This window comes from Camelus ferus, chromosome 6, assembly GCF_009834535.1.
Source record: "Camelus ferus isolate YT-003-E chromosome 6, BCGSAC_Cfer_1.0, whole genome shotgun sequence".
Taxonomy (NCBI): Eukaryota; Metazoa; Chordata; class Mammalia; order Artiodactyla; family Camelidae; genus Camelus; species Camelus ferus.
The window spans coordinates 91747327-91765739 of NC_045701.1; the positions used below are offsets into that span (position 1 = coordinate 91747327).

Sequence of the window (18413 nt, forward strand, 5' to 3'; positions counted from 1 at the left end):
AAGCTGTGACAGAATTTATTGTCAACACAACTGTACTGCAGGAAATTTTAAAGGAAGTTCAAGTGGAAGGAAAATGACCCCAGGTGGAAATCTTTACACAGGAGTGAAAAGAGCCAGAAATGCTCAGTAGGTTGGTAAATACTCTTTAATCTTTTTTTAGAAAAATTGACCATTTAAAGCAAAAATAGCAATGTATTGTGGGACTTACAGTACTTGTAGAGGTAAATAAAGAGCACAGAGGATGGAAGGGTGGTGTTGCTGTAGCTCAGATGGTGTAATGTTATTTGAAGGTAAGCAGCGATAAATTAAAGGTATGTATCATATCTGGAAAAATCTCGTGAGTGAGGAAGAAAGAAATATATCAGGGATATAAGAGAGGATCATTACAGATCTTACAGACATTGAGAGGGCAATAAGGAATACTGTGAATAATTTTATGCTAATAAATTCGACAGCCTGAATAAAATGAACAAACCCCTTGAGAAACATAAACCACCAAAGCTCGCTCAAGAACAAATGTATAACCCGCATAACTATGTATTTATTGAAGAAGTTGAATTTGTAGCTAAAACCCTGACCTCAGAGAAAACTCCAGGCTCAACCTTGTATTAAACACTTAAAGAAGAAAGAGCACTAATCTGACAAAAACTTGTTCAGAAAATAGAAGAGGAAGAGATGCCTCCTGCCTTACTCTGTAAGGCTAACACTGCCCGGAAAGCAAAGCCAGACAAAGACATTGTAATAAAGGAAAACACCAAGTAATACTCGTCCTCCACACAAAATCCCCGGTCAATTTTAGCACATAGAATCCACTAGGCAGAATATAAAAGGGATATTACATAATGATCCAGTGAGGTTTAATCTCAGGAATGAAAGTTGGTTTAACATCGGAAAATCAGTTGATGTAACCCACCGTAGTACTAGACCAGAAAAGGAGAAACAAGAATGAAGCACAGAGATGGGAATGTGGATGCACGAGGAAAGGCCGGAGATGCAGGGAGCAGTGAGCTCTGGCCTGGCGAGAGGACGGTGCACAAGCCATGCTCCAAGAGACAGTGGCTGAAAATTTTCCACAAACCGTGAAAGAAGCCAAACCACACATCTAGGATGTTCAACAAATGACTGGCAGGATAAGTAAAAAGAAATCCACCCCCTGCTTCCTCCCTCACCCCCAAACCACCCTCCCAAAACAACAAACAGCAACAACAGCAAAAGAAATCTACCCCCAAGCATACAGAGAGACACATGATTTCCTAGAAAGGAAGGGCAGGCGGACTTCTCAGCACCAGCAGTGAAAGCCGGAGACTTGGAGTAATAGCTTCAACACACTGAAGGAAAGAACCCTGTATCTAATAAAAATGAGTGAATACTGTATAAAACAGGAATGACATGCATACACGCACAACGGTAGAATATAAGTTGGAAATACGATAAATGGAGTGAAAGTTTTAAGGTCCTTACATCCAGAGGAAAGGTAAAATTACTGACATTGCACCTTGATAAGAACCTGTACGTTATCATTTCCAAAGTAATTACCAAAAGAGTAGAAACTCTTTTTCTATGTACATATTACATAGAAATATGTAACTTCCAGATTATGGGGGAACGGGGAGTAGAATAATGATGAATAATCCCAAAGAAGGCAAATTGAAAGCTCCTGGTAAAATTGTAGAATTAAATCTAAATATGAATAATTACTTCCAATGTAAATAGACTAAATGTTCCAATTAAAAGATAAGGATATCAATTAAGATTTTTAAAAAAGATCCAGCTGTATACTGTTTATAAGAGACCCACTGAAAACATGAGGAATAAGAAATGTTGAAAGACAAATGTTGAAAAAGCAAACTGTGCAGACTCTAGCCAAAGACAAGATTGTATGTGTGTCAGACAAAATGTACTTTTAGGCAGAAAAGCAGTACCAGAAATAGTAAGTGTCGTTTCACTTAATACAGCAGGTAACTAGTTCCGGTAACAAAGCAGTCAGCCACTCACTATACACAAGTTTATCTCTTACTCCCACAGAGTCCAGTTCAGGTAGCCCTAGTTAGCAGATTGCTTCCCAAATGGTGGTTTGGAATTCAGTTTCTTCTGCCTGTGACTCTACCATCTCCTACGACTTGGAATACTCTGCAGGATCCTCTGTGTTTGGAGGAGGGGTGTGTAGAGTCTGCAGGTGTTCGTGGGCTTGGCCTAAAGGTGCTATACTTTGCTTCCGCGTGCATTCCATGCGGCAGAGCCCAGGTCGTGTAACTGGACTTAACTGCAGTGGAGGCTGGGAAGCATGATCCAGCTTTGTGCCCAGGAGGCAGACGTGAGCTGGCCAACAGGCGGTCTGCACAGTTTGTAATGATAAGGAGGTTCATTTCAAAAGGAAATCACAGTAATTCCAAGTGGATAAACCTAATAATATGACTTCAGAATATACAAAGTAGAGATGGACACAAGTACAAGGAAAAATAGACAAATTGACAGTTGTAGTGGAAATTTCAACACATCTCAGTAATTGATAAGAATAAGCAGACCAAAAGAAAAAACTTTAAGCACAGATGGATTTTAAATTGGATCAATATAAATACCCTTGGTCTGATGTAAATATAAGTAACATTCCATCTAAAAACTACAACATATACTTTATTTTCAGGCCCACATAGGACATTTATAAAAATTGACCAGTACTGGTGGGCATGGTACAATGCATTTCAAAGATTACGATAATACAGATTATAATCTCTAATCTCAGTGGAGTTGAGCTGTATGTATATCAGGAGCAAAAAGATAATTATAAAATTGTAAAATTAAAAATAAAGGGATATTTAAAAAATCTCATTGGTCTAAGAAGATGACATAGTGGAAGTTAAAAAATGTTTTTAACTGACTGGATCAAAATTAAAACACTAATGTCAGAGCTTGTAGAATACAGCCAAACCTGTACACGGTGGGAGACTTGTAGCTTTAGAAAAGTAGAAAAGCTGAAAATTAGCAGGCTAAGCATCATTCTAATTACAAATAAGAAAAAATAGCAAAAAAAAAAAAAAAAAGCCCAAAGAAAGAAAATAATAAAAATAGCAAAATTAATCAAATGGGAAATTTGCAATAGAAAGATCAACAAAGTCAAAAACTGGTTCCTTGAATAGTCTAGTAAAATTGACATATCTTTGGTGAGACTGATAAGGGGAAAAAAAGGAGACACAACCAGTGGAACAAAAAAAACGAGGCTCCTTGGAGTCAGTAGAGGATTAAAAAAATCAAAAACCATTATTAGAAATAGCATCATGTCAGGAAATTTGAAAATTTAAGTGAGATAAATTTCTTTTAAAATGTAACTTTCTAAAAGTAGCTGCAGAAAAAATAGAAAATCTTAACTAGTCCTATAACAAATAAAAAAAATAGAATCAGTAGTTTAAAATTTTAAGGCACAGATGGCTTCCTTGTTAAATCCCACAAGACTTTCAAGGAAGAAATAATTCCAGTCTTCCCCAGATATTTCCTCAGAATAAATCAGGAAACACATCTTTATTTATTATATGAGGTTATCATAACTTTGTTATAAAACTCAATAGGGATAGTATAATTAGTGAAGTGTTTATAGCAGATAAGGACAAATAAATTATAGCTTTTGATTTTTAGTTCTCTTGCCAAAGAAACATTCAGAATTAACTTGCCACTTAGCAAGAACTATAGTCCAAGTCTGGGTGATAAACTGTTTTGAATTACAAACTGTGAATGAAAAAATACTGAGATTGTATGTGTGTGTGTTTCTACTGCTGTATGTTACTTTAATTGACCTGTGTGGCTTACTGAGTAGATTAAAACCCATGCTTTATAATAAGTGATTTAACAGTGAGGGCTCTTTCTGATGTAACTGGACATTAGCTGTTAAAAGCAAAAGGGGACTTACTGATCACTAATTTAAGAGCCGAAGGTAGTCAGTTTCTTCCCCAGCGTCGTCCTCCACGACTGCTCTGTTCTCAGACAGCCTCCTTCCTTCGAGTAGCCAGATCTATGTGCTCATGTTCAAGTTCTTTGGGAAAGAGTGAGGATCTCCTTAACTCCCAGAGAAGGAAGAAAAGACTCCATTCATTTTGACTTGGGTCGTGTGCTCTCAGAGATGAAGCAGCTCTGGCCCAGGAATGGGATGCTCTTATGGGCCAGTCCGCACTGATACCTGTCCCCTTGTGCTTGGGGTTTGGAACCAGTGTCTCTGGAAGCTGGCAGACTGAGAATGGAACACAGTGACCATTGGAAAAGAGAACAAATGCCTGCCTGCAAAATTAAATCTTCACTGCAGCAGTTGTCAGGTGTAAAATTTCATGAATTTTTCTCCATAATAGTTATAAAATTGTACGTTATAAAGAATTCTCAGGCTACCACTGCATAGCTATTCAGTTAGCAAGAATTTAAAAGCCTGACAAGTCTTGTTGAAAAGTTGAGCAACAGACACTCTCTCATATCCTTCTGGTTGGGAGTATAAGTTGTTACAACTGCTTTGGGAAGTAGTTTGTTTGGCTTTATGTGGCAAAGTTGAATACTTACCTAATAATCTAGCAATCACACTTGTAGGTATTTACACTAGAGAAATACATTCCTGTGTGCTTAAGATAGATGTACCAGAAAGATCTTAGTAGTGCTGTGTTTGCCCCAGAGCAGAAACACCCAGGAGGCAAGGGAATGGGTAAGTAAACTATGGTATATCTACACAATGGAATATTACACAGCAGTGGAAACAAATGACGGGCCAGTGACTACAGTGGGGAGCAAAAACAAAGCAGGACAAAAGAATGCACACTATATGATTATGTTTATATAAAATCCAGAAGCTGGCAAAAATAAATTTTCGATTAGGGCCACATGCCTAGGTGATAAGTCTAACAAAAAGCAAGGAAATGACAGCCACGGAAGTTACCGGAGAGGAAGGGGTTTAGGATCACAGAGAGGCACCAGCGTTTTTTTGGTTCCTTGGCTTGGCTGGTAGTTGGACTAGTGTTTATGTAATAACCTTGTGAAACGGTAATACATGTTTCTTGTGCTTTTCTATGTGTATATAATACTTCATTTTAAAAGTGATTTTAAAATAAAAATAATCTGAAGATATCCAGACTTTGTAATTTGTGTTCAACTCAAAAAAATGCAGAAAATCCAAAGCACATGTTTATATAGTATAGTTTAAAATGTTTCCTCTGAAGCTTTAGAAATTTCCATTTTTGAAATTCTATTTTTAAAAACTTTTAAAATTTTCCATATGTGAGTTAACCAAGTGTCCTTCTTACTTCCTAGGTAAAGGACTCCACTACATTATTTGAAGAAGGATAAGGTTGACACTGCTTTGCTTTTGCTTTTTTGAAGTCTCTCCCTCCCTGATCAAGCTTAGATACATCTTCTCACAGCATATGACAGACAGGTATGTCACTAGAAATTTTTAATTTGTATAGATTTCTTTCTTCAGCTGTTACTTGCTTGTTTGCATAAAAATAAAGTAATTCAATTCAAAAACATCCTGAACTTACTCATTTTTGGCTTTAGCAGTTTCATTCTGTAACAGGTGTATCTGAGTGTCTTCTGCATACATGGCACTGTATTTTGGTTTGTGTCTGACTTTGTTTTTCATTTTTTTAAACCAGTATTAAACTGAGAATAATAGACATTGGACCTAATGGCTCAGTAACGATTAACGCGTCTGAAAACCAAGGGTCATGGAATGCATCTCTGCCTTCACTCTGAAAGCTCTGAGGCCCACCCTTCCGCAGGAGGGGGCCTGTTGCAGTAAAGCTGCCAGGGGCTGAGGGTGGAGGTGTGCCTGAGTTTGCATCTTACAATATGTGAACTGCTTGCTCCTTAACCTTCTTTCTCCAGGAGTTTGAAAGGAAACCAATTACCCTGTGTTTTAGTCTCTTATTTTGTGACTGAGTGGCATTGTATACTTGAAATTAAGAACTCTTTAATATGTTAGAACATTAAAATGAATATAAAATAGGTTTGAAATGTTTGCATCCAAAGTGAGATTTAATACATAGCTAGTTTTGGTAAATTCATAAGTAACAAGAAAACTGCTATTTATAATTTTATTCGTAATCATAGTACCATTCAGTTCTCCCCAGTAGTCTCAATTTTTTTAGTTTGTTTGAAGCAGAGTGCAAACAGGTGCATTCAGCTGATCTCTGTCTTAAGTCTCTGAATTAATTGCTCCTCCCCATCCCTCTCCTTCCTTGCATTTCTTTGTTGGAAAATCCAGGCTGGTGGTTCTGTGGTCGGACGTTTCCCTGCTTTGACTTTAGCTGTTTCCATAGAATGTGTTCTTCTGTCCCCTGTATTTCCAGTGAGGTGGTAGGCAGGTCCAGAGGGTGGATCGGCACATGCACTCAGAGGTTGAGGTGTGTGCCATCACCAGGGGGCGCACGTCTGCTCTGGCATCAGGGCCAGTGGTGCTGGACGCCTGGACTCGTAGTCGTTAGAGGTTGCAAGCGATGACATTGTAAGTTTTATCCTTTACTCTGCCTTGATTAACTGAAATACTTCTGTGGAGAGAAACTTCCCTCTTTAAACTGTGTGGCTACCCTAAGGGATAGTTCAAATAGGAATGATAATAGGATAAATGCCTGATTCTTTTTCTTTATGGGTTCTCCAAATAATGAGATGGCGTCCTAGCCGCTCTGAAAGTGACCAGTCTTAAGCATCAGTGTAAACTCATGACTTTAAACAGATGTAATGTGCTTCAGTCTCTCGCAGTTACTGTTCTTATCGATGCTGAACTTGGGCCCCTTCTGCCAGTGGGGCCTCTGAGAGTTGACTTGTCCTTTGATGTGGCCCGTGGTCTTCCTTTCCCTGCTTTCTGAGATGGTGAGATGTTTCAGATTCATCTTGTGCTTCACCCTAGGCCTGGAATTGGCTGTTTCTCTAAGCAGCTCTCGTTGCCTCTTGTAGAGAATTCGGTGTCTCGAGACCACAGTCTGGGCACTGGGGATGCTCATTGCTTCAGGGCTGGTTGTTGCTCTGGGCCTTTCTGTTGGACAGCTGGGAAATTGGCTTTTAATCATGAATTCACACTGATGTTTTTGTTTCAAATTTAGGGCCATGTGGTTTTTACTTCTTATTTTATATTGATATGTCTTTTCTCTTATGCTGAAAAATCTCAGTTCCTAACAACATTAGCATCATTATTTACTTGTTTTAACCTATAAAATATATGTGATAGTTTTAAAATAATAATACCAGTATGTTACCAACTAATACATGATTACTGAAAGCAGCTTAAGATTTTCTATGGTTCTTTTTCCCTTGGGGTATAATCCTAGGGATGTTCTGCCGAATTATTAAACCTTAAAGTCACTTGAACCAGTTCCTCAGTGTGCCACCAACCTGTTACACAGTTAGACTCATTTATTTTTATTTTAAGGAATAGCTTCTTTTAAAAATTTGTGTTAGACATTTATAAAAAGTACTTTCATGGTTCCAAGTCAAAAATAAAGTGTTTTAAGGAATCTTGCTTCCATTCCTGATCTTTATACCCTGTTTCTTCCCTCTTCCAGAGGTGACTTTCTTTTAGCTTTTGTTTTGTCTTTCTATTTTTAATTTAAGTATGTGTGTATACCCACAGCCCTCTTTCTTAGCAAGTAGTAATGTACAATACAAGCTTTTCTCCGTCTTGATTTTCTAAATTTAACAGCGTGTCATGAGCTCACACCACAGAAATACGGAGAGACCTTCCTCGTCCTTTTTTTTTTAACAACTCTATAGTATTCCATTGTGTTGGATATATTACAGGAAAACACTAATCTTTAAAAATATACTGGCTTTAGTCAGCATGTTTCCTCTGCATAGAAACAGCATCAGTTTTGCTCTTTACCCAGCTGCAGGTTTCTCAGTAACTTTGGGACCTTGCAAGTATATTGCTTGTCTTGGCCTGGGTTTCCTTATGTATAAAGCGAGAGGCTGGAAGCTCAAAGTGGGTTATTTTAGCTGGAACAGACTATGGATGAGTCAGCTGAAGCGAGGGCATCTTGGGAACAACAAGGGTGAGCGCCCTGTAATGGGGGGCATGCTGGTGGCAGGGAGAATCAGGCTGGAGGCGATGGAATCGGCAGGTCAGGATTAGTGACCGGATGTCACAGTCGGGGAGGCGGGGACAGGTCTGCCTTGGGCAGCTGGCCAGGTGATGGCGCCGCTCGGTAAGGTGGGAGCGGGTTGTCTTGAGAAGTAGGTAGAGGGGTGGCCAGATAGAAATGGGAAGTACCTGAGACCACAGGTTCCACCGCGGCTGCATCAACTATGGGGCTCCTGTGCGGTGTGACAGACTGAGGGAAAGACTGAGCAGCTGACAGGGAGGTCAGCAAGTGTGGGGCTTGTTTGTGCAGGCCTGCTGGGCGAGGTGACACGACCGCCCAGCAGGAGCGTGGGGAGGAGGAGGGGCTCGCTCGGCACCCGAGCGGCTCCCGCCTTTAACCACAGGCAGAAACAGGAGAGTCTGCGAAAGGGCCTGGGAAGGAGTCATAATCTCATACTTTATCCCAAAATGATTTAAATATTGTAACCCACTCCTAGGCATGGCCGTGCTTTATGCTTTTCACTCATTTTTCCAAGTGCAGTCGGTGCTCTGGGAAAACGAACCTTATCACACAACTGGCAGCTCAATGCCTCCACCTGGGAAGGTGCCGCCCGCTCTGGGCTGCTTGTCCAGCGGACTGAGCCTCAGCTTTCCTCCCTCCCCCCGGCCAGATGGCAGGACTCTGGCCCTGGCCCAGGAGCGGCGCAGCATTCTTGCACACAGAATTGAATGAATGCTTTTTAAAAAAAAAATCCCAAATCATGTGAAGCAAAGGATATAGCAGTGCTGGGCCTCGGCTAGCTTCTGCTTTCCTAAAGGATTTAAGACCAAGTTTTACATAGTGGTGTGCTCAGGTTCTTTTTCAGCTGCATGCCTGCATCAGTCTGTCTCTCTCTCCCCAACTGTCCCTTGTTCTCTCTGCTAAGTGGGCCTTTTCACGTGGGATTGTGATCTTCCTACTGGTGTGGACTAGAATCTCATCTCCTCCTGTCTGCGCTTCCCCAGTGTTCCCAGCCCCGGGCCCTCTCCCTCTGCAGAGCACTTGGCAGCAGGTATCGTGAGGAGGAGTCCCCGTGCCGGTGCCGCAGTGTTTGCATAAACGTGGATTGCCAGAGACCCTGGTGTCAGCAGGGTGCGCCTGCCTGCCTGCCTGCGGCTCCCTCCCTTCTCCCTTTGTTGGCATTGTCTGGGTGCTGCCTTTGATTTCCCTGCTGGGCTTGATGTGGAGCTTGTTTTTCTGCGTCTGCCTTGTGTTCAGGAGACGTTTTCTTTGTTTATCTGATGCTTCCCTTTTTCGGTTTTCCCCGGGCTTTCCAGTTCTGGGAGCACCCTTTTGTCAGCAGATGTAGTGTTGTTTCCAGTTTCTAATCTCCAAGTAGAGTGTAGCTTAACATAAATCACCGAAGTAGGGGACATAAAAATAAATCATTAGGGTAACGGAGGTGTAGCAGAGGATGGAAGGAGTCTGGCCCAGTTCTTTGCTGTACTTCTCAAGTGTAGACAGGCCTCAGCTGTGAGGGGAGGGCTTCCTGAGTAGCTGACTAGAAGCTAACATTTTATGAAGTGAATTTCTCAGTAGAGGTTTTTTTTCATTGAGCTAAGAATATGGCCTCAAAATACAATAAATTCATACTTAAACACGTAGCAAACAGTAGGCAATATAGAGTGATAATTTTGCTCAAAGGAAGCTGTGGAATCAGAATTCTGGAACTAAGCAGGCCAGACACTGTGGCAGGCCCGGTCCTTGGTGCAGGCCCGGGACGCCAGCTCTGGTGGCTCTGATCTCGCCTCCTGTTCAGCTTCCCTGAGGGCACTGCCTGGGTGCTGCTTGGTAGTCACATACCTTCCCTTCATCAGGGCTGTTTTGCACTCTCTCTGCCTAGTGTGTCTTGTTAGTATTGAGCAGAACATTTCTCTTCGTGTGTGTGGAAGCTCACATCCTCTTCCCAAGCTTGAGCTAGAGGCTAGGGTGGGAAGGGGGAGGTATTGGCAGGGGCCCCAGGTTCCCATCAGTCGCGTGGCCCCATGTGCTAACCAGAGGCACATGTGTCCGTCCAGCGTGTGGGTGTTGTAACCTCGGAGCTGCTTCCTCAAGTGAGGCCATAAAATGTTAGTCTGCAGTTGCCTGAGTGGCCTCCTCCACCCTCTCTTTAATTCATTTGGCTGAGTTTGCGTGATTTTTCTTCTTGAACACAATAATTATTACAAATACTATAGAATTTCATTAGCTTATAATGGTCACATCTAAGCTTTAGCATTAAGGTAGAATTTAACTATTTTTATACCCACAAAAAATGAAATACATGTTTACATTTAAATCAGGAAATCTAATCACAAGTTCCCGCATTCCTCCATTTTGGAAGCTTCCAGAGGCACGGCTTTGCTGATTTATGCCACTTCTGGTGGTCGGCCTGCACCTGGGGCACCTGTGCGATGCCTGGCCCATCGCAGGCTGGTGAGAATGACCAGGTGTAGACGTAGATGACAACTTACTGTCTTAGATAATGAGCGTTGTACTTTTGTATGTTTGTTTTAGAGAATTACGATAAGGACCAAGGAACTTTTTTTTTACTGTGGTTTTTAGTTTGGGGCCTTGAACATGGTGTCAGCTTTCGTAGCTGTACTTACAGCAGAGACTGTTGCCCAGCCAAGGGCCGAGGCGTGGCTGACTGCAGCAGACCCGTTTGCCGCCGACGCCGGCACCAGTGTGCCCGTGGTCAGCATTTGCGCTTTTCCTTAGGTCGCATTTCTCCTTGTTTCTCTACATTCAGTTTAAGACCTTCCCTTAAGCTTAGTTTTTCATTGCCTCCTAGTGTCTTTACTCTTTCCAGTTTTAATTTTTCTATTAGAGTACGTCCAATGGTAGGAAATTCTTTCGGTCTGAATATGAACAGAATTGTGTTACATCAGGTTCACGTGTGCTAACATTTTCTGTGCTGTTACTGCTGCTACTGATTCTCTGCTGGGGCTGGTGAGGAGCAGTTGTCAGGCTGTGTGTTGAAGAGAGAGATCGTGTCTCAGCTCCTTAGGCTTTTTATTTTTCATTAAAATTTTTTTTTACATTTTTTATTATGAAAAATTGATCATTTAAACCATTCAGAACGCTTGGTGGTGTTTAGGATATTCACAGTGTTGATCAACCATCACACCGTCTGATTGGAGAACACTCTCCCATCCCGGAGGAAGCTCCACACCGTCCCTCTCTGTTACGCCCCTTGCCCCGGCCTGACAGCCACTGATTTACTTTCTGCCTCGGGGGATTTGCCCGTTTTGGATGTTTCACATAAACGGGGTCGTATGATGATATGTGGCCTTTTTTTCTGACTTCTGTCACTTAGCAGTGTTTTCAAGTTTCACTCATGTCGTAGCGCGTATCAGTACTTTGTTTTTTTTGTGGTTAAATATCAGTACAGTGTATGGAGATACATCCATTTTATTTGTCCAGTTATCTCTTAATGGACATCAGCACTGTTCACATTTTTGTCTGTTACGAGTGTTGCTGCTGTGAACATTCAGACACAGGTCTTTGTGTGGACGGGGCCCCTTCTCTTGACTGCACATGCACGGGCAGCATTGCTGGCTCACGCAGTGACTCTGAGGGCTGCTGAGTTGTTTCTGCAGAGGATGAACCGTTTTATCTCAGCAACGTGCGAGGGTTCCAGTTTCTTTGTATCCTCACCAACACCTGTAATTTTCCATTTTTTAAATTATAGTCATCCTAATGGCTGCAGAGTAGTATCTCATGATGGTCCGTTTTTTTGAACAATAGTTTTTTTGAACTATTGAAATTGTTTTGAAATTGACACAACATAAAATTAACCATTTTAAAGTGAACAGTTTAGTAGCATGTGGTCCTTTCACAGTGTTGTGGAACCACAGCCTCTGTGTGGTTGCAGAACGAGCATTCACTGCCTCAGAGGGAAGCCTCACTGAGCTGGTGGTCCTCGTTGTCCTTCTCCTCACCCCCCGGGCAGCCAGCAGGCTGCTGTCCCTGTGGACTTGCCTGTGCTGTGCACGTCACATAAATGAAATCGTCCAGTGTGTGGCCTTCTGTTTCTGGCGTCTTTCACTGAGCATGGTGTTTTCCAGGCTCATCCATGTTGTGTGTGTCATTACGTCATTGGCTTTTACGGCTGAGTGGTACTCACACTACATATCGGTTGCCCATTTATCTGTGGATGGACATTTGTGTTGTTTCCTCCTTTTGGGCATTGTGAATGGCGCTACTATGAGTGTGTCTCGTACTTAACGTTTGTTTGAGTACCTGTTTTCCGTTCTTCTGTGTGTACACCTGGGACTGGAATTGCTGGGTCATACAGTAACTCTGTGTTTAACTTTTTGAGGAACTGCCAAAATGTTTGCCACAAAAGCTGAACCATTTTATGTTTCCACCAGCAGCATATGAGGGTTCCAGTTTCTCCACAGCCTCACCCAGTAATTTTACCTTGTATTTTCATTTATAGCCGTATGGTGGGTATGAAGTGGTAACTCGAGGTGGTTTTGATTTGTGTTTCCCTAGTGACTGACGATGCTAAACACCTTTTCATGTGTTGTTGGCCGTTTCTGTGTTTTCCTTGGAGAAATGTTTACTCACATCCTTTGCCCATTTTTTACTTGGGATGTTTATCTTTTTGTTAACGAGTTGTGAAAGTTCTTTATTCTGGTTACTAGACCCTTCTCAGATACGTGATTTGCAGATTCCCCCCCCTATTTTCTTGTTGTCTTTTCGCGTTCTTGGGAGTGTCCTTTTATGTACGGAAGGTTTCAAATTTGATGAAGCTAATGTATCTTATTTTGCTTTGTTGCTTGTACTTTTGGTGTCATATCTAAGAATCCTTTGCCAAATTCAAGGTCATAAAAATTTACCCCTGTGCTTTCTTCTAAGAGTTTTACAGTGTTAGCTCTTATATTCTAGTTGTTCATCCATTTTAACCAAGTTTGTATGTACGGAGTGAGGTAGGATCCAAGTTCGTTCTTCTGCCTGGTTACCCAGTTGTCCCAGAGACTGTTTTTTCCCAACTAAATGGTCTTGGCATCTGTGTCAAAAATCATTTGGCCACAGATGTGTGAGTTTATTCCTGGACTCTCAGCTCTGTTCCATTGCTCTACATGTGTACCCTAATGCCAGGGTTACACCGTTTTGATTACTGTCGTTTTGTAGGAAGTTTTAAAGTAGTAAGTTTGAGAAGTGTGAGTCATCAGTCTTTTTTTTTTCTTTTTCAATAGTGTTTTGTCTCTTTGGAGTCCGTTTTGCAAGTCAGTATGAATTTGAGGATCAGATTTTTTCTATTTCTGTTAAAGAAAGGCCGTTGGAATTTTGATAAGGATTGCAGTGCATCTAAATCTATTGCTTTGGGTAGTATATTAGTCAGGGTTCTCCAGAGAAACAGAATCAATAACGTGTGTGTGTAAAGAGATATTTATTATACTTATTATAATTGTGTGAGAATTAGGTCTCACACAGTCGCAGAGTCAAGCAAGTCCCAGGGTCTGCAGAGTAAGGTGGCAACCAGGAGAGCCAGTAGCTTAGTTCCAGCCTGAGCCAGTGGTACAGGCAGCTAGCCAGCTCAAGATCCAGGAAGAGCTGACATTTATTTCAGTTTGAGTTTGAATGCGGGAAAACAGCCAGTGTCTCAGTTTGAAGAGAGGCAGAAAGAACCCTCTTTACTTGAGGGAAGGTCAGCCTTTTTGTTCTTTTCAGGCCTTGGACTGATTAGATGAGGCCCACCCACACTGGGGAGGGCAGTCTGATTGCTGTACTCAGTTTACCAATTGTTAATCTCATCCAACACTCTCACAGCACATAGAAAAAATAAACGTCTGACCAAATATCCAGGCACCGCATGGCCTAGATGAGTTGACACGTAAAATTAACCATCACAAGTAGTATCACCATCACAGCTGTATTTTCTTCCTGTCCATGTATTTAGATTTGTTTAGGAACAAACAAACGTCTTGCCATTTGATGGTGTCTTCTTTAATGTCTTGCCATTTGATGGTGTCTTCTTTAATTTCTTTCAGCAGTTTTGCAGTTTTCAATGAACAAATCTTTTACCTTGTTGGTTAAATTTATTCTAGGTAATTTTTTCTTTTGGATGCTATTGTAAATGGGATTGCTTAAATTTCCTTTTCAGATTATTTGTTGCTAGTGTATAGAAACAAAACTGATGTTTCTTTGTTGCAAATTTGTTCTTTTCTGCAACCTTGGTGAATTCGTTTATTAGCTCTAGTTTTTCTTTCTTTTTTAACATTTTAAAATTTTTATTATTTATTTATTTTTTGTTTGTTTTTGGTGGGGAGGTAATTAGGTTTATTTATTTATTTTAAGTGGAAGTACTGGGGTTTGAGCCCTGGACCTTGTGCGTGCTCGGCATGCGCTCTACCCGTGGGCTGTACCCTCCCCCTCTAGCAGTTTTTCTTGTGAATTCTTTGGGATGTTTTGTGTATAGGATCATGTTGTCTGTGAGTAGACATATTTTTACTTCTTTCTTTCTAATCTGGACGCCTTTTCTTTCTTTTTCTTGCCCAATTTCTCTGGTTAGAACTTCCCGTATAAGATAGTGTAATACAGCAGTGGTGAAGCACACAGCCTTCGATTCTTCCTGATCTTAGTGCAGAAGCTTTCACCCTTTCACCATTAAATGTGGGGTTTTCATAGATGTCCTTTATTATATCAAGGAAGTTCACTTTTAAGGGTTCTTATAATGGAAGGATGTTTGATTTTGTCAAATGCTTTTTCTATATCAAGTGAGATGATCGTGTGGGTTTTTCCCCCCTTGTTCTTTTAATATGGTATGTTACGTTGATTGATTTTCTTATATTGAACCTTGCTTTCCTGGGATGAATCCCGCTTTGTTATGGTGTATAGTACATTTAATATGCTTTTGGGGTTATTTTTCTAGTGTTTTGTTGAGAGTCTCCTTCATTATTGAAACACAGTTTTGTTGGATATAGGATTCCTTTTTTGTTTGTTTTTGTTTTTATTGAAGTACAGTCAGTTTACAATGTTGCATCAATTTCTGGTGTACAGCACAATGCTTCAGTCATACATGAACATACATATATTTGTTTTCATATTTTTTCATCATAAGTTACTACAAGATATCAAATATAGTTCCCTCTGCTATACAGTATAAACTTGTTGATCTATTTTATATATAGTAGTATCTGCAAGTCTCTAACTCCCAATTTATCCCTTCCCACATCATCTGCCCCTGGTAACCACAAGTTTGTTCTCTGTGTCAGAGAGTCTGTTTCTGTTTTGCAAGTAAGTTTGTTTGTCTTTTTTTTTTTTTTTTAGATTCCACATGTAAGTGATATCATATGGTGTTTTTCTTTCTCTTTCTGGCGGATATATGATTCTTAATTGATATTTTTTCCTTTCAGTCCTTTGAAATGTCATCCCATTGTCTTCTGTCTTCCATGGTTTCTGATGAGATATCAACTGCTAATCTTATTGAAGAAATCCTTTTCTGTGAGGACTCACTTCTCTTGCTGCTTTCAAAACTCTCTTTTTGTCTTTCACCAGTTTAATTATAATGTCTATTAGGCTTTCTTTGAGTTTATCCTACAGGGAGTTTGTTAAGCTTCCTGGATGTGCAGATGAATGTCTTTCATCAAATATGGGAAATTTTGTCCACTGTCTTAAAATATTCTTTCCGCCTTTACTCTCCCTCCTCTCCTTTCTGGGACTCCCATAACGTATATGTTGGTGTGATCGGTGGTCTTTGAAGCTCTGTTAATTCTTCTTTATTATTTTTTCCTTCTGTTACTTAGGCTAGGTAAACTCAACTGACTCATCTTCAAATCTCGATTGACCTGTTTTCAAGTTCTCGAATTCTCCTGCCTTCTCAATTCTTCTGTTAAGCCCCTGTATTGAAATTTTCATTTTAATTATTATGCTTTTCAACTCCAGAATTTCTTCTAGTTCCTTAAGATTTTCTCTTTATTGGTATTTTCTATTTCATGAGACATTGGGTGATTTCCTATACTTTTTCGGACATGGTTTTCTTTACCTCTTTGAACTCATGTAAAATTGATGATTCAAAGTCTGTGTGAGTCTAATGTCTGGGTTTCCTCCTGGACAGTTTTTAAGACTTGTTTTTTTTTTTTCCTATGTAGGGGTCATACCTTTTTTGTTTCTCTGTCTGCCCTGTAGTTTTTTGATTGAACATTGGACATGTTTGACGTGATTAAGTGGCGAGTCTGGAAGATGAGGCCCTCCCCTCGCCCCGAGACTTGTTGCTGCTGGTTATGGTTGTTTGCACAGTAACTTTTTTGAGCTAACTTGGTAAAGTCTATATTCTTTATCATGTGAGGTCACTGAAGTCTCTGTTCCATTCGTATAGTAGTCTTTGGACAGAGATTTCCTTAAGTGCCTGGGACCAAAATTGTCTCTGAGTCCCTTCAAATAGGGTCTGTGTGAGTACTGAGTCTGCTCTTAACATTCAGTCAGGCCGTCGACAGCTTTGCCTTAGCACTCATGTCCTGCTTGTGCGGAGCCTGAATGTTAGCCAGAGGCGAGGGCTCAGGGTCTCCTCAGGTCTTTCCTGAGTGTGTGCACAGCTCTGGGCATTTGCATGGCCTTCTGAAGTCCCAGGAATACGTTGGAACTGTTCAAAGCCCTTACTTCCCAGCATTGCCTGCCGGCCTTTGTTGAGTCTGTCGTTTGCCTCACCTGTCACTGATGGCCCTGGGCAGCTCAGCTAACACATTCGCGGGTGAGTGTTCCAGGGCCCACCCCCTCCAGCCCCCACCAGCACTGCCTCAGCTCTGGGAGCGCTCTGGGTTTGGTGAGGCCCAGGCAGGCCGCTTGAGCTGGCCTTCCAGGGAGCCACTGGTAGGTCATAACATGCCACCAAGATTCTTTGCAAATGAGGTCTGTTCCACTCCACCCACCCACCCTGGCCCCCCACCGAGTAACTATTGGGACTGCAGCTTCCATCCTCCAGGCCCCTGCCCCTTGGGAGTGGGACCAGGGCGGGCAGGTGAGTGCCGTGGAGCTCACCGTACTCACAGAGATTCAGCTGGTTTCTCTCGATTTGGTATTCCTTGGGGTGTTGCAAGCCTGTGGTTATTTTCTAGAGTTCCACGGAGGTTGTTTCTGACAGATTCTGCGAGCTTTGTTCTTGCTTTTACTGAAGGATGGACTTTGGGAGTTCCTTTCTTTTTTTGTCTTTTAATTTTATTTTTTATTGAATTGTTGTTGATTTACACCACTAGTTTCAGGTGTACAACAAAAAGATTCAGTTATACATATACATAGTTCTTTTTTCAGATTCTTTTCCATTACAGGTTCTTACAAGACATTAAATATAGTTCCCTGTGCTATATAGTGGGCCCTTGTTGTTTATCTATTTTATATATAGTAGTGTGTATATGTTAATCCCAAACTTCTAATTTATTGCCCCCCTCTTTCTCCTTTGGTAAACCATAATTTGTTTTCTGTGTCCGTGAGTATGTTTCTGGTTTGTAAATGAAATTTGTAACTTTTTTTTTCTAGATTCCACATATAAATGATATCATATGATATTTGCCTTTCTTGTCTGACTTACTTCACTTCATGGGATAATCTCTAGGTCCCTCCATGTTGCTGCAAATGGTATTATTTTGTTCTTTTTATGGCTGGGTGGTATTCCAGTGTGTGTGTGTGTGTGTGTGTGTGTGTGTGTGTGTGTGTGTGTGTGTGTGTACACCACATGTTTTTCATCCAGTCACCTGTCAAGGGACTTGTATGTTGTTTCCATGTCTCAGCTGTTGTAAATAGTGCTGCTTGGAGTTCCTTACTCAGTCATTTTCTCTGACATCACTCACTAGTCTGGTCTTAACATTAGGACCAATTTTGAGCTTGCCTAATTAATGTCACACCCCACTTGATTTCAGAAAGGAGTTAAGATGGCTTACAAAAGGTAAACAATATTTAAGATAAATTATTGTTAATATTTGCTGTGTGCCTGCCGCTTGGAGGGCATTCTAATAAGAATCATGTGCTCCTTTGTTGCTGCTGAAAACTTGGTCCTCCAGATAGAAGTTCTGTTTCCTTTGGTGACCTTGAGGTTTTCACCCTCCCTGTTGCACAGGTGGGAGGAACCCGAGGTGGTTCTCCTTCCGAGTGACTTGTGTGTGGTCTTGTGGTGATGCACCACGTTAGCATCAGCGTTAGCAGTGCTCACCGTTGTCCGCGTTTGAGTTGATTGTGAAAAATTTGCCTGCGTTGGTGGTTTTCCTAAGTCCAAGAGTCCCTTTCCTCAGGACACGATAGGTGGGTAACCGTCTTATTGTAAGACTTAAAGACGTCATTCCTATTGTCCCAGTTGTTCTAGGAGGCAATCCGTGATTCCTACACTTCATACCAGACTGACTTCTTGCGGTG

General features: G+C 41.2%; 1 protein-coding gene across 2 annotated transcripts in view; it reads left to right on the forward strand.

Annotated features, from left to right (window-relative positions):
• The window catches only part of TRAF3 (TNF receptor associated factor 3), a 105727-nt gene that overhangs the window by 47506 nt on the left and 39808 nt on the right, over window positions 1-18413 (forward strand). Inside the window, exon 2 of one of the 2 annotated variants that reach the window (XM_032482722.1) lies at window positions 5278-5401. The exons of the other annotated variant lie outside the window; for it this stretch is intronic. The gene's annotated coding sequence lies outside the window, so the exon portion shown is untranslated. The remainder of the gene's footprint in view (window positions 1-5277; window positions 5402-18413) is intronic. 2 annotated transcript variants of the gene reach the window in all.